This window comes from Microtus oregoni, unplaced genomic scaffold (assembly GCF_018167655.1).
Source record: "Microtus oregoni isolate MIOR12 unplaced genomic scaffold, Mior012 000023F_ref0000262, whole genome shotgun sequence".
Lineage (NCBI taxonomy): Eukaryota > Metazoa > Chordata > Mammalia > Rodentia > Cricetidae > Microtus > Microtus oregoni.
In genome coordinates, this window is record NW_024543082.1 from 20482884 (window position 1) to 20506741 (window position 23858).

Sequence of the window (23858 nt, forward strand, 5' to 3'; positions counted from 1 at the left end):
ATGCACAGGTAGAATTCACACAGAGCCAAATGCACCATAGGAAGAAAAGAAGCAGAGGGCAAGATAGGACTACAACACTGCTGTCAGAGACTCCCCAGGAGGCCATCAAATCACAGTATCTCCACCTCTATATTGGTGGCATGAGTGGTTTTTTTTGTTTTTGTTTTTATTTTTTTATTTTTTTGTCTATGATCTTCAACAGTGTCTTTTAAGTGTTTGAGATGGGTACTGTGGGAGCCTGAATCATACTGAGATGCCCTGAACAACCCTGAATTCTTACATTTGACTGGAAGTTGTAATGACTTGATAATTTCAGAAAGGACTTTCAATAAAAAGAACCCTCCCAAATCTTGACATTAAATAGAAACCATATATATATATATATATATATATATATATATATAATAATGGGTATATATATATATATATATATATATACCCATTATTGTAGTAAATAATGAGACTGTGTGAATAAACTTGGCCTGAGAAAGACTGTGGGAATGTAGCTGGCAAGAGAACAGAGGCGATGAGGCTGCTGGGGAAATGCACAGGTGCTTGACACAAGATACTTCCAACTTGGCAGGATAGGTAGTCTAATCTTGGTGCTGATTGATTTTTTAAAGGCTTTCTAATAAAATAAAAGGAAATTCAGGCTGGGCATAGTGGCATATGCCCTTAACATCACCATTAAGAAGGCAGAGATAGGCTTGCATTTGTGAATCCAAGGTCATCGTGGCCTAAGACTAAGCAGTAAGACCTTATCTCCAAACTCAAGTTCAGATACTATTTTACATATTTACAAATGAACTATTTTAAAGATGAGAAATGATATACTTGGAAAGTTATTTATTTATTTTAGTTGTGCAATTCTGGTGATCAAACCCAGAGACTTTTTTTTTTCTTAATTTCATAGAGGTTAACTTCACTACTCAATCTATTTCAGACAGAATACCTCTTCCACTGGCTAAGATGTGTACCCTAAAAGAATATGGTTTGGCGTAAAATTGTATAAATCTCTAAGCTATCCAGAACTGGGCACCACTGGATTCCTAGATGAGTAAAGTATTTAGGAAGCCCGACCTGGATATGTCATTGTTCTCTGATTTCACAAAGGCAAATTTGGAGCACCCCACTCCCTTGCCTATACAGAACTCTAGCCTACAGCAGACTCTTCCCTGAAATCCAGGTGTTTCTTCTATGAAATCCCACCATGCCCCAGTGGTTCACCACTGAAGTCCTCCCTTCTCAAGCACAGGGACTCCCCAGTGTGCTCTTCTCCTGACTTGCCTTCACCCTGGGTAGGCAATCTTGTATTATTTTTTCCCCTGGGATAAAGAATCCCATTTGTTTTGCAAAATATATTTGAAAGGCCACTCACTTCCTCTGCAAAGTTTTTCTTTTCATTCCCCTGAAAATCTACCTTTTTCTCTGACTTCCTATAGCATGCTGACGATCATCCCTTTCTCTCTGCTGTATATGGATGTAATATTTTCTGTTATCTCCTTCAAGAGTTATCTAACTTCAAGATGGTTAGAGCCTGAGGGTATTGGCCTTGAACTTTCATCTGAATTTAACAAATAAAAATCAGCAAAGAAATATGGTGTATTGATGTATTTGACTAAGTAATGATGTTCAAATGCTACAATGCCAGAACCAATGCTTGGTAACTGTTAGATAGATAATATGGAGTTTTTCACTTGATCAGTCATGCCTTACTTTTAAATTCATTTAATAATGTTTTATGCTCATCAAAGGAACTACAAGGCTGCTTTATAGAATGTTTTCTGCTCACTTGAATAAAATCTTTCAAATCAAATCAATAGACTAAGAAAAAAGAGAAGCCTATTGTGTGATAAAGACTGTTATTGGATCAAACAAACAATGGGTACATTTTTATATCTACCTGAGTACAACCATGATAGAGTCAGGAAAATGTGATAAACTGTAGAAAGCTGAGAAATGTACCAGCTCACGCCTAGCATCGCTGCCAACACAGTCTTTAGGTATGTATTTTACCACCTTACTTTGTGAGTGGTGCTTATAAAAATGCATGATTAATCTGCCCATTGATACTAGTTTTTAAAACAAACAAAGCAATTTAATACCAATGCAAGGGATAAACGGCTAACATTTACTGAGCCATTTATCATCTAGGCAAGATAACAGATTCTAAACATACTTTCTCATTTAAATCCTCATCAAAACACTAAGATAGCTAGTATTTGCTCATTCTAAAAAAAGCCATAACTAACCACATAATATAAACTATTTCCTGGAGGTCATGTTATTTGAAAGCTGTGGAAGAAGAATTTTAAAAAATCTAAAGCCCTTAGTCTTTTGCATTTATATCACTCTGCTTCTTCTTGGAATCCACTTCTAGACCAAATAAGTTGAAACAATGTGGATTAATACTGTAACAGAAGGGCTAACTATAAAAGTATGGCATTAGACACTGAACAACAGAAAATATTAGATAATATTTACTACTACCATTGTAAGCATTTTGTTTATATTCACTGACTGAATCTTCAAAGCATTTTTTTTAAGGTGAATGCTACCATTATGATCTTTACTACTTTTCTGGAGAGACTTAGACAAAAACGAAGTGTCACAGAATCCTAAAGCTAGTCAGCAGTTATGCAGGTGGACTTCAGAGATGAATGTCCTCAGAGCTCCATCTCTGTCTTTAGTGCTCCCCCCATTAGAATGAAAAGATATTAAAGACAAATGGGGTTCCAAACACGCTTCCAAAGGTGCAAAGTTGGCCTTCATCAATGTTACTTTCTATCCTTTTCTTTAGTTATCAAATGCGATAATAAGAAGCATAGTAATACCACAATAATTTAGTTTTAATGTATATTTCATTTTTGAAGGCTTTCGTTTTATAAAACTAGCAGTGAATGTGGAGATAGTAAAAGCCAAAAGAACAGAGCTTGCTGTGAGATTGTGTCTTGAGAAATGTCAGAAAATACACTTATGAAGTCTTACCAACATCTATGCTTCAATAGGAGTTGAATTAGGATGGCATGACTAGTTATGCTAACATCATGGGGCAAGCTTAAGAGGCTTCAGCCCTATGCAAAGGATTGTAAGCAACTAAGGAATGCTGAGAGTGGAGAAACAGTCTTCCTTAGTAAAGGAAATTGATGTTATCCAATATCAAAGGGTCAGCTCTGAAAACATAAACACAAAAGTGACACTACACAGAAATACAACAGAGAGGTTGTATTTATGCATTTAGAAATATAAATATACATGCACATATATATAAAATTTATGTAACAATAATTCAAGAAAAAAAGGCCATGAATTTGAAAGAGGGCAAGAGATATACATGGGAGGGTTGTAGAGAGTGAAAGGAAGGAAGAAAATGATGCAATTATATTAATCTTAAAAAGTTAAAGAAGTTACTTTTAAAAAGATTGTAGATGTGTAATGCAAGAAACATATAGTAAAATGATGTTGACTATTTTCCCATTATGGATATAGATAACAAAGGTATGCACAGATTGTTTTTTAAAGAAAACAAATGGTTTATATATACAGGAAAATAAGTATAACAGTATCCAAAATTTTGAAAGATTATTAGTATGATTTTGAGGATTTTAATTACTCTCTTGTAGTTTAATTTATATATCTGACAATACCAAAGAATGACTTTCATATGAAAAAGTAAAAAGAATAGCTGTAGCAAGTCACATTCCTATTTTAGAGGTGAGAATACTGAGGGCAAGATCAATAGAAATCGTATGTAATTTTGCCCTTATTTAGTGATAGAACTTGAACAAAAACTAATGCTTTCATTTCTAACTAGTGTGTTTTCTCTGACCTCTAATTCTCTTGAGTTGTTATCACTACTGAGATTCAAAGTAAACCTCGGAAGAAAGCTGTGGAAGGGACTAGAGACGACAGCCTCTACTGAGGAGTGCCTTTGTTGCTTCTTAGCGTTTTCATTCAGGCTACATGTTTCTAAGTCCAAACCCATACTATATATACGTGGTAGGCTGTCATGGCACCTCTAATCCCTTACTTACTCCCTGTAACAGAACATTATCCGTATACAACATAACTTTTCTGTGACTCCCAGCAGAGGACATGATCATGTGTGGGATTAGTACATCTGTTGGCACTGAGTTTAGTAAAGTAATTTGAGTCGACTGATAGAGTATTACAAGAAATGAAATGAACAGAGGCTTGAGAGACTTTTGTAGGGTGACAAATTCTAAAATTGTTAATGGTTTATCTCAACATAGTAAAAACTAGCAAACTGTTTAAAATTGGAGAATTGTTTTTCATGAAAGACTATAGCTAGCATAACATATCATGTTCTCTGCACTAAATTGGACCCAAAATAAGCCACTTAAAGAATTGGAGCCTCCTTTTGGAGTATTTCTAAACCTACTTCTTGGATGTAGCTTGGAAGGATGTGTATAGTATCAAATGATTATCTTGATCATAACACCCTGAAGCAATTCTCTTTATACCTTATTGCCATTTGTATCTCAAGCTTCATTAGTGCCTCATGAAAAGTAGACTCTTCCTTGGTGGTAAGTACAGACAGAATCAATCTTATATTTCTGTTAGAGGCACCAAGACTTTGCCATTTTTCATTCGACCCTGGCTTCACGGATTTTCAGCAATGCTCAGAAATCCACTGAATTGACTGATACTTCAAATATACTGATTTTGCAATTATGACTAAATTTACAACCGTTCTGCCAACCTTCTATGGGCGAAAAATATTTAGGTCTTCACACATTCCCATGAGTCAATTACAATTTCTAGGTTATCAAGCAAAATATATGTTCTTTCATTTACCAGCTAGGGACCAAGTATTCTGAACTGTTTGGGAGGATTAAGAGGTGTGGCCTTGTTGAAGGAAGTGTGCCTCTGGGGTGGGCTTAGAGGTTTCAAAGAGTCATGCTATTCCCAGTATGTTCTCCTTTTTCTGTCTCTCTGTCTTATGGTTGTGGATCATCTAAGATGTGAGGTATCCTCTAATCAACTCTAATCTTCTGAAACCAAATCCATATTAAATGACTCTTTTATAAATTTCGTTGGTCATGGCATTTTATCATAGCAATAACAAAGAACTAAGACACTGAGGAAGAGCGTGTAGAATATACTTCAGCCAGTAGGAGCCTAGGCTAAAGAAAATTGCTTCAGGGACTGCTAGAGTCAGAAGTAGATTAAAGGATTAAGCATGAATAGCAGATAAAGATGACATACTAGCCTATAAAACTTAGGTGCAGACGCTGGCGTGATGATAGTGACACAAGTGTTATTGGAGTCACCAATCACTCTGATTAAATTTAAGGCTTATTTATTGAAATGGAGCCCATACTGACACTGTCAATAATGTCAAAAACCCTAAGAGTAAACAAATCACACTGTTCAGCTAAATATACGTAACAATAAAATGAGTTCTAATCATTCACTGATGTATCAATGGATTCATGCACCACTCACTTCTCATCACCAAAGTTTCTCCCTGCAGAAGATTGGAATTAATTCAGAGAATAAAAGACTTCAGAGTGCCCAGTCCTAAATGCCAGGTCTATATCATAGCCCTCCCTCACGGCTCATAGATCTAAGTGGCATAGGTGCTAGAAAGTCTGTAAGAGCCAGAGTTGATGAATGACTTCAAGAAAACAGTGTTTTTCAGACACAACTAGAGAGAAACACAAATGAACTCACAAACTGTGAGTGCATGCACAAGAACCGTACAAAGCATATGAAAAACCATCATGGGGAGAGGTGGTAGGCAGGAAGTCCACCCCTAGCTGACTTTGTCCCTTGACTGCTGCAGGGAGAGGAAAAATCCCGTTTTCTTGAACAGAATGACAGTTGGTATATCCAGCGCTGGCCCTGCACTCCAGAGGCAGGCCCCACACGAGACAGTAATTGGCCAACCTAAGCTACACTCAGTAGAGAGAGAGGTGGGGGAGGACAGAGCGGGATAGAGAGACTATGAAGTACTGGGGGAGGAGAAAGGCAGTGAAGGATTTGGGTGGGAGGAGTCAGGAGAGGGAGATAAATACCAAAATATATGTATGAAATACTTAAAGGAAAAAATGTAGGTGCATTACACACTTACATTCTGATCTGGTACCCTTAAGGAATAGCTTGGGGGAGGTAAGACAGTCATCTTTTCTCAATTATACTCCATATAGGGCATGTCTAAACTCTTCAAGATGCCAAATCTTAGAGTACATAAATCTGATGTGGAATATTAAAGATGTGTTACATTTATTTATGTTGTGGAACATTTGTTTAATGATGCAAAGATGTGTAACATTCTTTTATATTGCATTTGTTTAACTCTGAAAAGTTGTGTTACTTTGCCTGCCTAAGATATCTGATTGGTCTAATAAAGAGCTCAACAGCTAGAAGCTTGGCAGGAGAGAGGGACAGGTGGGGCTGCCAGGCAGAGCAAATCAATAGGAGGAGAAATCTAGGCTTGAGAGAAGAGTGAGGAGTGAGAAAAGGAGAAGAGTTAGACACCAGGGACCAACCACCCGGTCACCCAGCCAGCTACCCAGTCACACAGTCAGCCACCCAGTCAGCCACCCAGTCACACAGCCAGCCAACAGTCAGTCACCCAGTCACATAGCCAGCCAACAGTCAGCCACCCAGTCACACAGCCAGCCAACAGTCAGCCACCCAGTCACACAGCCAGCCAACAGTCAGCCACCCAGTCACACAGTCAGCCAACAGTCAGCCACCCAGTCAGCCACCCAGTCACACAGCCAGCCAACAGTCAGCCACCCAGTCACCCAGTCAGCCAACAGTCAGCCACCCAGTCACACAGTCAGCCAACAGTCAGCCACCCAGTCACACAGCCAGCCAACAGTCAGCCACCCAGTCACACAGCCAGCCAACAGTCAGCCACCCAGTCACACAGTCAGCCAACAGTCAGCCACCCAGTCACACAGCCAGCCAACAGTCAGCCACCCAGTCACACAGCCAGCCAACAGTCAGCCACCCAGTCACACAGTCAGCCAACAGTCAGCCACCCAGTCAGCCACCCAGTCACACAGCCAGCCAACAGCCACCCAGTCACACAGTCAGCCAACAGTCAGCCACCCAGTCAGCCACCCAGTCACACAGCCAGCCAACAGTCAGCCACCCAGTCACACAGCCAGCCAACAGTCAGCCACCCAGTCACACAGTCAGCCAACAGTCAGCCATGAAGTAAGAAAAAAAAAATCATAGAATAAAGAAAGGTAAAAATCCAGACGTAAAACACTGTTAAAGAGAAATGGTATAATTTAAGTTAGAAAAATTGGCTAAAAACAACCCAAGCTAAGGCCAAGCATTCATAATAAGAATAGGTCTCCATGTATTTATTTGGTGGCACACCCACCCCCCAAAGAGAAAAACTACAACAACCAACAACATAAACAAAAACAAGAACCCAACTAGATAAATCCTAAAGTGTTCAGGTAGGAAGCAGAGTTCCTAGGAGTCATTCATTCATTATTATCCTACAGAAGTCTGATATGTATTGATCTTTCTGTGCTTGGTAAAAAAATATTTGAACAATTTTGGGAAATTAAAAATAATGGTGATATTTTATATCATCTTGCCAAGATGTATTGAAAATTGTCCTGACATTTTGAATTCATGGCAGTATGCTTTTCAGTTCATATTTTATAAGGTTTTACTAAAATGGAAGAGAATTGAAAGTTTAAGAGTTATATCTACATGTATTAAACTTGAAGGTTTCAGACATAAATGAGTACTTTATAGAAAGTTATTAAAAGGTCTGTAAGCTTCTAGAGCTGTCTCAACATTGCTGACCCACTCTGCTTCCTACAACTGTACCCAAGCAGCTTGCTAAAAGGAGATAATTAAGTTTATTTCACAACTGACTAGGCAGCAGAGGACTTTTCTGGAACACACTGGTTTGGAGGCTCATGTTAGGGTTGACAATAAATACTTTTGTGGTTTTAAAAGATTGATAAACCGATCATTCCTGTGTTATAATGTATAAAGGAAAGGATTATATTCTTAACTTCCAAAACTAACAGCAGGGCAGTGTGGGGCAGGTTACAGTCTGTTACATGAACTTTAGTGGCTTTTCCTTGACAATGGGTAGGCTAATAATTTTTTTTAAAAAGTGTCAAATAGAATGCACCCAGGAGCCCTTTAGACCCCTCAGTGTTTTCCACCCCGAGACATTAAACTCAGTTGCAAAGAAACAAAATATTAATATTTATAAAGCTCTTTCCATTGTATATCCGGTCTCTTTCTCTTATGCACTTTCTTCCTTTTCTTTTCTTTCTCCTTGTTCCCTTAACCTACTTCACTCTTCTACCCATTTGCTCCCATTTCCCAATGCCCCCTACCTCTATTAGTCCAAAATCTGTTCATCCTGAAACAACCTTCACGGATGGAAAAGAAAAGGCCCTAGACAAAGCCCCCATCTGAGACAAGGCACTCGGAGGGCGGCTGAATGGGGTCTGGGATCCAGCCTGTGGCCTGAATGTTCACCACTCTGGAGCTCTTATTCTGCCAGCCATTAGGCTTCAGCAGGCTTGATAGCTGGATCAGGCCTTGTGATTTCAAAGCTTTCATGGCTGACAAGGACTTGCTAATTTCAAACTTTCTAACCAATTACAATCACAAAGAACTCAGGACACTAATCAGTGAGCAAAATGAGACTGCTGGAGGGAGGCGGCCTTTGCAGGTCTCTCTTGAGGCGGGCGCTGAGGCAAATGTGCAGCTGGGGCTGCGCGCGCTTCAGTCAGTCCATGAAAATACACCACGAAATGCAAACACACACAATGGATCCCACTCGCTGTTGTTCCCAACCGTGGGGTATGTAGAAACCTTGTCCTGTATTCAGCCCATTAATTTCTGATGGTGTTAATTAAAAACTTTTGATGCTGGTTTGAATGGAAAATACCTCAAACAGTGTTTCCTTTATTGAAGCACTAAGTTCCAAGTCTTGGATTATTAGGTTAAGCTCTGTCAGCAGTGAGACCAACATAAATGCTTTTCATACCATCTGCTTTGACCAAGAAGAATAGTAATTGCAATAATAAATAAATAATAAGGAAAAAAGAGAAAGAAGAGAAACTGTTTAGGTTGAAAACACCCTCATTTCAACCTATTTTTAAAGAACTAAATTGAAAATTCAGGTCCTTGAATGTCAAACAAATGGTTAAGGAAAAAAAAAGAAGAAAAAAATTTTTTTTTTTTCAAATTCTTACAGAACATTCAAATCACCCAGTGTTCCAGGGCCTGAATTTTTTATATTTTAAAATGAGGAAAGCTGCTTAAAATAAGCAAAATCAGCTGCTAAAGTGATTCCTCTCTGTCTTTTCTCGCTACACTCTTTCCACAGGCTGATACTTGTGACTTAAGAAACTTAATATAATCATTGACGACTAGAGCTTCTTATGTAACACTCACGTAGACCAGAGTGAAAGAAACTGAGTGGTGAGCTGGAGAACACATTTCCCAAGCTCAGCCCATGCAGCAGGTCAGGGCACAGAACATTGACTCTGATTTCTTTATCATTCTGAAAACCCTGGGAAGCCTTGGGAATTGAGAGAGCCAGTGAGAGAAGTGCCTTACTGCAGCCCACAAATAACATCTGTCTCCTCCGTCCAATGCCCTGCGAAGCCTGAAGCAAACCACACAACTATTCGGCTAGGTTTTTCACACTTGTTAGTTACTGATAGTTCTCCCCTTCCCCATCCCATGATGGACGGGTGCCGGAAGTCTGAGTATTCACAGTGAGAAACCACAAATATTATCTCATCGACTCTACTTTCTTTGTACTTTACTGTGTCCAGTCTATCCTTTTCCCTTTCCCATCTTTTGTTTGTTCGCATTGTGAAGTCAACTGAATTCTTGAAAGACCATAAAACTTCCTTCTCCACCCCCACTCTCCCTCGTCCTCATCACTGACTCCAGCTCTGATCACCATACAGCTAAAAAGAATGGCTTTCTGTACAAAGACTAGCCATCCGGGCAGCGTTTCTTTCCTTCCCTCCATAATTTCAGGCTTCCCTGGCCTCAGCCTCTGAAACAGTTGGCAGAATTGACCCTCCAAATCTGATGTGACACACTAAGGATCCTTTAGCAACATCAGGAGCAGCAGCAGCAAAGCGCCACAGTAAAGCACGAGAGGGGAATACCCCGGGTAATAGAACTGAAACTCCATAAAGGAAATAGCTCTGAGCAAACCACAGGAATCTGTTTGCTCACAAAATTTATGAATTTTACTCCAATTTAATTGATAGGTGATACTGCCTACGCAAGGCTAGTAAATGTAAATTAACTACAGATATATAGCAAATGAATGCATTTAAAGATAATTTCCAGCTGAAATGATTTTTTTTTTCCTAGAGACCAAGTTTTTGTTAAACTTAATCCTGACTCTCTTCCCTCTCCAGCAGTAGAAACATCTGGTCGGTTTTAGATTCCCCTTGGAATTCCAACTTCAAAGGGAATTATAAAGAATAACAAATTCATGTACCGGCAGTAAAAAAAAAAAAAATTAGAGCAGCAGGAGAGAATGGTAAAATTGTCCTTATTTGACTGCTAGTGACAGGCGCCACAGGCAGAATGAGAAAAGACAAGGGCAAGAGCACCTGTTGACAACCAGAGTTCCTGCAAGAAACTGACTCTTAAATGCACAAGCCACAGCAATCCATCAAGATTTATTTTTAATACTGAAATGAATAAAATAGCATTTAATATATAAAAGGAATTGGAACAGAAAAAATGATTCACATTTCCTTAACAAAAATTTTTCATTGAAATAATAACAAATAAATCAGTAAATTTTATAGAAAGAATGACTTGGAGACAATCTTAGAGACCCCCTTGGCCTTTGGGGTTTTGATTTAATTGGAAGAAACTGTGAATTTTTTTTTTATATTCCAGAGAAGGCAGGATAAGGCACCCCAGAACTGACATGGCTCCGAACATACCATATACCCATCTCATCGTAATAAAAATTGTTCTCCAAGAGCATGAAAAGTAGCTGCTGTTTCTTCCTTGTTCTGGCCTCTACCTTGGAAGACTGACCAGATACTGAAGACTTGTTAGTAGAAAAGGGTTTGATGGAACTGTGATATTTGTAATTCTAACACAACTAACATGCTGTATTTGACAATATTTTATAAATATGAATTTATTTTTCTCTATCATTTCCCTAGCAAAACTGAAATGCACTTTCTAGAGGGCAGGCCTTGATGTAGTCAAATAGGAGAAAATGAGACAACCTGGAGAAAGTACAAGGTTGCCATTGTAATTTCTTTTATAAACAGCCTCTCCTTTTTTGTTTTATGAGCATTGTGGACTACTACAACAACAACAACAAAAACAAAGACATGATTAACCAATCAACTTTTGTGTGAACAAAGAAAGAAAAATAGTTAAGAGCTAAAACTTCTTTAAATAATTAATTACAAGAGTCTTTATGCTCAGTTCTCAAAGGTTACAGATGTCCATGCCACAAATACGTGAGATGGGCTCACAGTGACAAGATGACACATCCCCAACAAATCATGAGTGTTTTCACAGTGGCGGGCAGAGCACATAACAGTGGTTCTCATAGGAGCCTAGAGGGTCCCTTTGGAGGAGTCCTCAGATGGAAGATGTCTCCAAACCCATCTCCTGTTCACACTGGGGATCTTAGTCAAGAAGAGACAGGATTCTTCTTTAGCATTCCAAAGGACTGAACTGACTATACAATTATCTCCTTGAATATCTGCCTTTAGTAGACACTTCATTGTTCCCTTCTCTTCCACATGAAACAGAATCAAAGGAGTTATCTTGATGAGGGAATAACATAAGTTTTGTCCTCATGGCAATTGCTTACAATTGTATAATATATTTTCAATAAAGACTTCCCAGAAAATACGGCAGGTTCATGGAATAGATTTAGTAATATGAACAAACCCTTCCACCTTCTTTTGTTGTGGTTAGCAGCATCTTCAGACTTGCAATGAAAATCCTGTCATAATGCAGGGTACTGACAATGGAGGCCCTGCCTTAAAATAAGCAGAATCATTCAACTATAATACTGAACTTAATTCAGACTATGAGGTAGGAAGTACGGATTACTATGTTATTCTCAGAATGTTGTTTTGAAGCTGGGTGACATACAAGATCACAAATACAACAGCAGTGTCCGATTATCAGGACCCAAATAGCTGCACAGAAGGAAGAAACACCAGCTACTTCCCAGGTTTTTAGAGAGCAGAACTTTTATCAGTATGTGATGAGCCTATTGGTCTGTTGGAAGCCTGAGTTACTTCTGAGATGGCTTCTCCTGCTTTTTCTGGAAGAAAATACTATCATTTTTATTAGTGATAATTATTATTACTACAGCTGCTATGATGGTGAAGCTTAGGTCCGTAACTTGGGTGTATGGTATAATACACAAACCAGAAAGAATTGTGGTTACTTTTTCAATAGTTCAGGTTTATGTTAGGCACGTAGTACGCATCTCATGTAAGGAAAGGATGTAAGTAAATGATCATTGTGTGCTGTTAGCATGTTATCTTCAAGCAGTGATGGGAAAGTGAACTGCTATAAAATGTAGGAACAATGGCTTGTTCCTCCCTTGTCATGCCTGCCTCAATGCCATGGAACCAGGTACGTTTTTGTTCTTTAGTTAATATTGTAATGGTGGCCATGCTAAGCCAGAGTAGAGTAAAAACAATGTTCAAAAAGAGAAGGAAGAGGAAAAGAATTTGTATTGTTTACATGCAGAGAAACAATGTCTACAGGTGTTCTGTGGGACTGCATAGTTTATTGCTTGTGTTCTTTCTTTCTTTTTCCCCATGTGCTTTTCCTAGCAGCTCAGACTGAAAATATTTTGTATGTGTCCATATTGTAAGCCATCATATTTTTCTAGACTAGAGATTTAGTGTAGTGGAGAAATCTTTTATTTCTTCTCGAAGGGTTAGGCACATCAATATTCTAGCTACTCACTTTCGAGGCCAATGGAAACTGTGCGCCTAAGATTAAATAGACCAGAGTAACACATAAATTCAGGTTTTACAGAGGCAGTGTGTTACTTAGTTATACATCCTGAATATCTGATGAGTATGAAACACCTGTTGGAAAACACACAGCTAACAAACAGACTCTGGCTGAAAATTCAAAGACAGCAAGAAAGGAGAAATTCATAAAAAGGTTCTCTACAGAAAGACGAGTCCCAAGAGACCATTCTGCATCTGTAGAGCCCATTAGTGGCGGATCCGGTTTATCTTTGGAAAACTGGCTTGTAGAAGTTTCTCTAGGATGCTCTTAGGAGCACAGGGGCAATTGACACAGGCACCGCTCTGCAGTGCGTTGTTTCTCCCCTCAGACACAGAGCTGTGTGTATGGGTATAGTTGTTTTACATGTATATAAAACAGGACTCATACTATTACATAAAAGCTCGCCCTTTCAGATTTAAGAATCCCACATAACTATTAGATGCTTTACACTTGCCCAAAAAGCTTTTAAAAATGTAAGTGTTTGAACAGTATTATGTTTGGTTTAAGTAGTTTTTCTCTATCTAGTATGTGCTTAAAGCAGTTAGATTGGAGGTCTAAGTAGTCAGAGGATGATTTTTTTAACTTCAGATAAATAATACATTACATGCATATGTTCAATAATGTAGATAATTAATCCTGCATAAGTCTGCCATGCAGGTTTTCATCTAAAAATTGAGGCAAGAAAAAAAAAAGAAAAATCTCCCCAAGAAAAACATTTGCCCCAGAAATCTATCCAACTCTACGAACTGTCTCTCATCAACCAAACTGCTCTTTGGCTTGCAGATGTGCCTGAGGATGTTATAAAACAAGCTACAAAGATTTTTTACAATCAATTGTTACATATTAGAAAACATGAGGCCAAGACACTAATAAGAAAAACAGTATTCCATATAATGTTGAGAACTATTTATCTGAAACTTTTTAAACATCAACATGTACAAACGTCCTGATGAACCTGAAATATCAGTTAACTAGTTAACTGCCATGATATCTGAGGTTTGCCTCAAAACAAGACAATACAGTGGGAAACTGCTAGCCCACGAGTTAAGCCATTGAATAAACTAGATGATGAAGGCATGGGAGTTCATTATTGTAAGCTGCCTACATTCATGTATTTGAAATATTTCACAAAATAATCTTAAAAAATATATACTTCATTTGAACTTTCAATCATTTATTCATTATTTACTGACTGATTCATTCACTATTCATATGCAAGAGATTATGGAGATGCAAAAAGTTAAAATACAATGATTTTGTTGGGCATTTTGATTATAGGAATAGAATTTATTTAAAATGTCTATAAAGACTTTATAACTAAATGCAAAATTCTTAAGTTAAATTTTGAAAGAAGGAACAACAATTATAGAGACATTCTGAGTACTGCATATTCAAAAATATGTCTTCAGGGGAAAATGAGAGTTAGAAAATATATCAAATAATTATTAATGGTTGGATTTAAATTATAGAAATAATTACTTTAATTTTTCTTCATTTTAGTCTTACGTATTTTTCCAAATTATTTTTAATGAACATGTATCATTTTAAAATGAAAATAAATATTTATTAATTAGTGGAAAGATATGTTCTCCTTCCCCTAGGAGATTTCTTTTACTAAAACAGAGAAACTGCAAACACACAGCACTGCCCTGTATTTTACATCTTCCTGCCTGTAAGTAAAATACACCTGAAGGCACAAAATCATCAATACACATTGTGTCTGATCACAAAAACAGAAAACACTTTCTCTGTGTTGGAGAGCAATAGGGGAGGAAGCCACTTTTTTGCAAGTCAGCCAGAGTGTGAAACTCTGGCTCTTCTGTGATGACATCATTTGTGATGAATGGAAAGGGAGCAACAAATTAAAGTTTCTAAGTAAGCCTGTCCCTTGTGCCTCTAGGCTCACACTGATAGGATGAAGGTTTATTCTTGGTAGCAAAACAAGTAAAGCAGGGAGGAGGGAGGAAGAGAAAGTTAAAGTCCTAAAGCCTGTGGCCTTCAGGGGCAAGCTGGATACACTCAGGGACAGAGATAGAGGGGCAACAGAATTAGAAACAACAGAGTAACAACTATGGATTATGTGCAATGGACATGGAAAGTCCCCACTAGAAAGCTATCCTTATCAACCCAAGAGATAATTTTCTTCATTTTGTGCCCATTCATGTAAAGTGAACTCAAGAGTGTGACTTTTAAAGGTTTGGGTGACTATGCCGTTCATGACTAAATAGGCTAGAGAGCCAGGCAGAAGGGTGGGATGCCAGGCAAGGTCATAATCCTTTGTCCGTGCATTTCACTGTGGCCATCCTCCAGCAAACTCAGTCCTCCCAGGGCTCTGACTTGATGACCCGGAACCGTACCCTTTGTCCTGCCATGCTCTCCTTTAGACACCTACTACCATAACTGTGCAGAGGACACAACGCTACCCTTTTAGAAATTTTACAGTCTCACCAAAAGACAGAGCCAAATTTTAAGCCTATGTTTACATGGAGCTCTGACCTGCGCCATTCATCACTCGAGTTGGACTTGCTTACTCGTATACCAACGAGTCTTTCCCCTTTCTTTCCACAGATAGATCCAAGAGTGGCTATGTTTGCTTTTAAGATTCAAACGAAGAAAATACATTTCAGACTTACAGAATATTAAAATACAAAGCAGAAGTTTAAAGAAAGATAAAATGTTTTTTAAAGATTTTCTGTGTATTTTTTTAATGCCAAATTGTGGCATTCTCCATAGGAGACATCAGTGGCTAGCTTCACCTCATGGCTGGAAAAAATTTCTCTGGAAAGACTTTTAAACAAGTCATCTCAATACTTCCACCCATGCCTGCCAAAGTAATTCAAAATGTTTACCAATACTGTGATAATGGGCTTGTATTCCTCTATATTTTACCAATTTCTAAAAACATTCTGTTCAAATTTAATTCTTGTAGTGGTAAACTCACTACAGCCCATATATTTACTTTTTGTTAGTTTGAAGTTGGCAAATTTGGTATGAATACATTTTATTTCTTTAGACTTCAATATTTTGGACCGCAATTGAGAGACAATGAAAGTTAACTTACCAGACAACAATCTTGGTGAAATATTCAATTGTTGATGGTAAAAGTCTGAAATGGAAAAGGATGCTGTAAATGTTGGTACATATCTTAACATATGGCAAACATGGCGATCACACAAAATAATACATGTGTCACTCTTCTGGGACCCAGGTTGGTGATATTTTACAGAGAGCAGAGATTACTTCTTTTTAGGAATAAAAGCAAAATTATGTCTTGATCATAAGTGACTTGTTGAGTGCCTGGATGTTTTTAACTTGATGATTACTAACTAGAGGCAGTCAGTGAATGAGAGGAGGTCTGCTAACTCATTGTACAACACCGTGCTGAGAAAGTTAAGTTCATAGTTAATTATTGTGGTCTGCATAAAAATAATCGAACTATTGTGAACCACAAGAATTTGCAATTCTCTTTGAATTTCACTGTACTTTTCATTAAGCATTCTATAGACTAGGCATCAACAAACCAAATAATCCAATTAGAAAGTAGGGTACAGATGTAAACAGAGAATTCTTAACAGAGGAAGCTCAAATGGCTGAGAAACACTTAAAGATATGTTCAACATTCATAGCCACCAGGGAAATACAAATCAAAACTACTCTAAAATTCCATCTTACACCTGTCAGATTGGCTAAGATCAAAAATACAAGTGACAGCTAATGCTGGTGAGGATGTGGAGGAGGGGAACAGTCCTCCACAGCTAGGAGGAGTGAAATCTTGTACAGCCACTATGGAAATCCATATGGTAGTTCCTCAGAAAATTGGGCATGGATTTACCTCAAGACTCAACTATAACACTCTCGGGCATATACCCAAAGGATGTCCCATCCTACCACAAGGAAACCTGCTCAGTTATGTTTATAGCAGTTTTATTCAAAATAGCCAGAAACTGGAAACAACCTAGATGTCCCTTAACTGAAGAATAGATAAAGAAAAGGTGGTACATTTACACAGTGGAGTATTACTTAGCTGTTAAAAAAAATTACATTATGAAATTTGCAGGCAAATGGATGGAACTAGAAAAGTTCCTGACATCATCCTGAGTTAAGATAACCCAGATGCAGAAAGAAAACATGGTATGTACTCACTTAGAAGTGGACATTAGCTGTTAAGTAAAGGATAATCCTGCTACACACCATAGACCTAGAGAGGTTATGTAACAAGGAAGGCTCAAGCCAGGGGATGCAAGGATCTCCATGGAAAGGGAAAATTTAGAATAGATTTTTCAGGTGGACTAGGGGCAGGTGAGATGAAAACAGGGAGGATTAGTTGTGGGGTGGAAGGGATGAAGGAAGAGAGTACTGGAAGAGATGACTGAAACTGGCGGGCATTTGGGAATGATGTAGAAGTGCAGTGGAAATTCCTGGAATCTAAGGGAGTGACCCTAGTGAAGTCTCCTACTTTAGGGTGATAAGGAGCCTGAACTGGCCATCTATAACCAAGCAAAGCTCCTATCAGTGGGACGGGGCATCAACTGAACCACTAAACTTTCTACTTACAATCTGTCCTGCCTGCAAGATGGGGAGTAGTCAAACAATGATTTCTCCAACTTGAGTCCCATGACATGAGAGGAAGCCTACACCTAATACGTCATGGATGGCCAGGAACCAGAAGCAGGGCAACCCAGAAGCCCAGGATAGAACCAAACATGACTGAGAAACAAACAAGCAAACAAAAAGTCAATGCAATGATTTCTAATGATATTTTGCTATACTCATAGTTTGGTGCTTAGTACAATCATCATCAGAGAGGCTTCATTGAGCAAGAAATGGGAGCAGATGCAGAGACTCACAGCCAAACATTGGGCAGAGCTCAGGGAACTCATGGAAGAAGAGGAGGAAGGATTGTAGGAGTCAGAGGTGTGGAGGACACCAGGAGAACATGGCCCATAGAATCAACTAAGTGGGACTCAAAGGAATTCGCAGAGACTGAAGAGAAAAAAAAGGCCCTGTATGGGTCTGAGCTAAGTCCTCTGCATATATGTTATGGTTGTGTAGCTTGATGTTCTTGTGGGTTTCCCGACATTGGGAGTGGGAGTGAATGTCTCTGACTCTTTTGCCTGGGTTTGGGACCTTTTTCCTTTTACTGGGTTGCCTAATCCAGCCTTGGTATGAAGGTTTATGCCTAGCATTACTGTAACTTGTTAGGCCATGTTCCATGGACATCCCTGAGAATCCTGCTCTTTTTTTCTAATGAGAAACAGAGGAGGAGTGGATCTGGGGGAGAGGGCAGGTAGAAGGAGGGCCTGGAAGGATTGGAGAGATATAACGTATACAGGAAGAATAAAAGAAAAAACATTTTATAAATAAAAGCAAATTAGTCTTTCCTTGCTTTGGTGCTTGTTCCTCATGTTCTCAACGTAAGTCTTGGGGCAGTGATGAGAAAATGAGCGATGGACCATACACTCATGCTTTTGTGGGGTGAATTCCTGGTCATGTGTTCCTTCATGACTATAAATTAATGCATGGTTTTCAATTCCAAGCCAGGTAAGATAAGCACAAATTTGAAGTGAAAGCTTTAAAACTTTTATATTAAGTTATAAAATCATAGAATGCAAATGAACATTTAAAGATCTTCAACCATGGAGCATGAGGTAAGTCTCCAGTGCTATATGATCTACATTTTAGAAACGGCTTGTCTAACAGTAGGCTTGTCTTCATACTTCCACATGGTTTTTCTTATCAGTTGCCTTAAGAATTCACAAGTCACAGGTGGTTTTTCCAGAGGTCACCCTACCTACTAAGTACCATAAGACAGCCGAAGGAAGACATAACATAACTAAACTACTCCAAACATGACTCGGAAAGACCTGAAATTTGTCAAGCCACAAGAAATGAAAGTTTACATGACAGAGTCCCTTCATATGAAAAGACTTACATATACAAAGGAAAACAAAAGTAATTATTCAAAGGACATAAGAAAAGCCAAAATTCAAGGGAAATAGCGGTAGAGTATTTTTAAAAGCTAAAACATTAAATATTTAACACTCAAGCAAATGAAGATCACCAAGGTAGCTTGACAAAAATTAGTTTTTTAAATGAGTCTATGCAACAATGACAACTGAAAGGAAGTTAGGAGAGATGTAAAACTGCCTTCTGAGATTTGATGCTTTTATAAAGAATGAGAGCAACTAGCCAGTCAGCTCAGTTGGTTAGATTACAGTGCCAATAAAGAGTTAAGAGTGGGCAATAAGGACTTCCTTATTACCTATGATGATGTCTCCAATGCTAGAACTGAGGCTCCATTTCCAGCTTCTTGTCACCCTTTCCTTGCCTGAGCAGTGCTGTGGGACAGCCAGTGAGTCTCTCCCCAGTGCACCAAAACAAGTATTTACAAAGCTGCTACTTTGCACAAGGAACGATGAGGTAAATGTACTGTCTGAAGAGCTGTCGGTGACTGAGGATCTTGTTCAGAAATTAGAAACTATCTAACACTGAGAAGAGAAATGGAGTTGAAAGGGTTGTGTAGATCTAAGAGATATCACAAAATAAGTCAAAACTCTCTTCTGCTTTGCATGGCACAGGAAGAGAAAGTTTAAGTTTGGCAGCCTTGCCTCCACGTGGATCCAGCATGACAAATGAGAAAGTACACATAGCCTCTGTATTCCCAGGACTGTGATGACAGCTGATAGGGTGGCCTGAGAAGACTTGCTTGCCATAAAGTGAACTTTCAAATCCCGACTACCCAGGGTTCAGAGTGTGAAAACCCACCAAGATGGATATATATGGAAGCTATCTGACACAAGATGGTAGGAAAATGTTAGGTCTTTCCTTTTGCCTCCTTCCACCTAACCAGATGTTTGCAACTGTTTTTGATAATGGAGAAATGCTGACTCCCTTAAGTGTTCTGGTTTTTCAGTTTTTAAAAATTCATTTGACTGGTCTACAAGAGCTAGTTCCAGGACAGGAACCAAAAGCTACGGAGAAACCCTGTCTCGAAAAATCAAAATAAATAAATAAATAAATAAATAAATAAAAATAAAAATTCATTTGAAAATTAGGGTATTCCAAATAAATTCCTATATATAGATTAATACACTGGTTGTAGATTATTAATTATGCAAAACTTGAATTCTAAGGAATGTATTTTATGTTTCTCTGACATCAGAAAATACTTATGAAGCTGCTCGGTGTCCCAGGCACAACGGAAGTACTTCTGCTTGGACAGCTAAGTTAATGGCTGAGGCTCTTGCAACATTACTGTCACTTCTGCCAACAGCAACAAACAGAGATAAGGTTGGATATTTTTTATAATGTGGTACAAATATGCATAATTACATATTGGAATTCAAGATCAGCTACAATAGACTTAGAGGGGTATGTAGAAAAATATGTGTGAATATAATTTTCTGGCTAAACACTAGACTGTTCTGACCAATTTTCATGTCAATATTTTTCCATAAGCAGTTCACTGAGCTACAGATACTGTACAGAAGAAAAAGAGTTGGAAGGAAATGTATATATAATATTGTTTAAGATATTTACTAGTTTAGTCATGACTCATTTTAAAACAACAAACCCTCTGCAATAATAAATGCAATGCAGAAATACAATGCCAATAATCTTGATCATTCAATTGTTACAATAAAAATCCCCATACTTACATAATGAAACCCGAAAAACCAGGCAAAATATGCTTGCTTTGATTTTTATCTTTGCATGCTCCAGTTTTCCTTACAAAGGAATTTTAAATTATAAGCTAACCTATAGGAAAATGCATAAATTTTGGCACAGTATGAATTAAAAAATAAAACACAATAATCAAGAAAAAGCACACTTCATGACACAGTATGGATTTAAAAAAATCTCATAATAATAAAGGAAAAGCATGTCTCAGATCTTTAATAAACCAAACTCATTGCTACGTCACAGTTATACCATCCAGAAAGAAAGCATGCACTAAAAGTAGGATACTGATTAAAAATATGAAAAGCCCAATTCTTCAATAGTTAGTGTTTGTATTGTAAAGACCATGGCTTCTCTTTCCCACTCAGCTTCCACCAACCTTCATTTGATTCAGACAGAACTAGCACAGTCTACCAGATGGCTTAACAGATCTTTACAGTGTCCAGTGTTGCCCTCCCTATCACTTTATATCCACTTTACAAGCATGGATGGTCAGTCACTAAAAAGGAAGACTAAAACCCTCAATTCTCTCCACCATCCTTATCAGACAGAAATGCCTGGTTCCCAGAGAACTCATTAGGGTAAATGAAACAAAATATTTCAGGATAGAAGAAAGTCTGATAAAGCACATACAAACACCACTGTGTTTCCATTTGAGCTGGAAAACAGTGTTCTTCAAAGTGAATGAGAGAGGTAAGGGAAAGAGGTACATAGATAAAAAAAGACCAGAGAAGAGGATAGAGAAGAGTAAGAAAAGAGAGGAGAAGAAAGGGGGAAGAAAAAGAAGACAGAAGAGGAGAGAAGAAAGGGGAAAATAGCGAGAAGAGAGAATAACAAGCATAGAGGAGAACAGAGAGAAGAGAGGGGACGGGGAGAGAGAATTTCTTAAATACTAGAGACTTAAAGGAAGGTGATGCAATGAATCTGAAGGTTTTCCAAGGAGCAGTGTGGCACGGGGTACTAAATGAGAATTCCAGAAGCTAAGATTCATACATAGAACTGTCATTTAGAGGAGGAAGTCTACCGGAAGTGTGAATTAATACTATTGTAGCATCTAGATATTTGCTTTTATTGAGACTTTGGGGTTTGAATGTACTTTGTAATGAGAAAAAAGGTTAGAGACTTACAGTTAAAAAGGAAGAGAAACAGGAGTTTAGTGAGTTGTTTTTACATAAATACTATACCAGAATACATTGCAAGTGGAAACACATGTAAGCTCACAGTCATCTTCCTTATCTCCACTTTACAATTAATATTCTTCATTAAATAAGTACAATTGTCTTAGAATAACTTTAGTTTTATATTACCTGGAAACTCCAATACATCACTGAAATTCACAAAATCCGGTTTTAAGGCCAGTTATGGCTGTGACAATTATGGGATGTTGCTGCAGCCTAGGGTAACTAGAAATGGCCATGGATGTTAACTAACTCCTTTCTAAACAGTCTGGGAAAAGGGGAAAAAAACTGTAAGTTTTCCCATCTGTTACTTCCTTTTTGGCTGTGGAAAAGTAAGATTCTGTGAGAATGTTTGAATGTAAAGCTGTGTGTGCTTTTCCCTTTCTGTCTATGTACCACTTACGCGATGTTGCGTAACTGAGTACAGAGTGGGCGGTTAACGCTTACTATTGATTTACTCTATGACACCTAATGAATTCAGAAAGAATTCAAAAAGAAAAAAGCACGAAGGGGAAGGAGTAAGAAGCAAAGGTGGAGGACAAGGCAATGGGGGAAAGAGGGCCAGAAGAAGTGTCTGAAAGTACTTAGAGAAGCAATCCTAATGCCTGAGATGAGGGTTGTTTCTCTCCTTCCCTCCCCCCCCCCCCATTTCCCTTGGCTCTGAATTTCAGCTATTGTTCAGGTCTCAGGAAAATGTGTTCGAGCTGGTGACCCTGAAAGCAACCCTGGTATCCCAATGCTATTTCTAATGAAGTGTACCGGCATGTCAGTGTTTGGAAGTACTAATGTTTCAATTTACTGAAAGCCGTCTCACTGAACAGACAAAACTTCTCCATCTGTAGCAGTTGACACCTCCAGAGGCATTTCTGAGTCTGTGTCTGTGATAACTACTGTGAGGGCCCACTAGTTTTTCTTGTTACAAACATTCTTTGGAAGATTCATGGGCTTACTGTTAGAACAAAGATAATTTCTGTTTTGCCCAATTCTTTAAAATTCCTTTAAGAGGCCAGATACAGCTTTGCAAGGTGATAAGCCACAGGTTATTTGGATTAACAGAATATCCTCAAATAAGAAGCAAATAGCCAAAGTGAGGAAGAACCCAAACTTATGCACAACAGTTGCCGAATAAATTGGAATAATTCCTTACAGTGTGTGTACAGAGACCATTTAACTTTGGAGCAGAAGGAAAACGCTTTTTCTATCCTTCACATTGCTGAGTGCTTCCCATGCTAGATAATGAGTTCCCAGTGTTTATACGCAGGAGTACCCATGATATTCATTCTTCCTGTAGGTACAGGACTGTCCAATACTTGTGGGCTCTCCCGAGGTTGAGATAAACCACTAGGATAAGAAAGGCAGAGAAAGAAATAGATGTTCTCTTGACTAAGCACAGGGTTAGATAGATGAGCAGGGGCCTTGTTTCCTGGACATGTTTTTAAGTGGGAACTAGGAAAGTCACAGTTATCAGAGGAAAAGAAGAGCTAGAGCGTCTCTGCTCATCCTACTGTCATTCCTTTTCACAAGGTCAAACGAATACCCCTGTGTCCTGTCATCAGATATCCTGAGGACAAGAGGCAACAGCACACGGTTGTATATCTAGTACCTAATACATTAACCCCATCTCTGGGCTTAGCAAGTATTTATTGAAACAATAAAATGATTATAGAAGAAACATTTCTGTAGGAAAAGAACATAGAAAAGTCTCGAAAGTGCATTTCAATGTTTTCTATGAAATCTTAGCCTATATTACTGTATCCTTTATTTACAGGCAAAATAATGATGTAAAGAAAATAGCAGACAGTTAGCTTGGGGTCAGTTGACCTCAGTTCCAATTTATTATAAAAAAGGCTTTACAAAAATTATAATACTGATAACATCAGCAAAGTTTTGTGTTCGTTTTCCACCTGTTCTTTCAGTATAGTTTTTCAATTCACTCCTGGGAACAAAAAAGTCCATTTTAATTTTCATGGACATATTCTAAAGGAAAAG

The 23858-nt window shown here is 38.2% G+C and overlaps 1 protein-coding gene across 5 annotated transcripts in view; it reads right to left on the reverse strand.

The window, feature by feature from the left end:
* The window catches only part of Zbtb20 (zinc finger and BTB domain containing 20), a 777531-nt gene that overhangs the window by 320064 nt on the left and 433609 nt on the right, over positions 1-23858 (reverse strand). For all 5 annotated transcript variants that reach the window (XM_041672753.1, XM_041672752.1, XM_041672750.1 and 2 more), the window contains one exon: positions 16073-16117. The gene's annotated coding sequence lies outside the window, so the exon portion shown is untranslated. The remainder of the gene's footprint in view (positions 1-16072; positions 16118-23858) is intronic.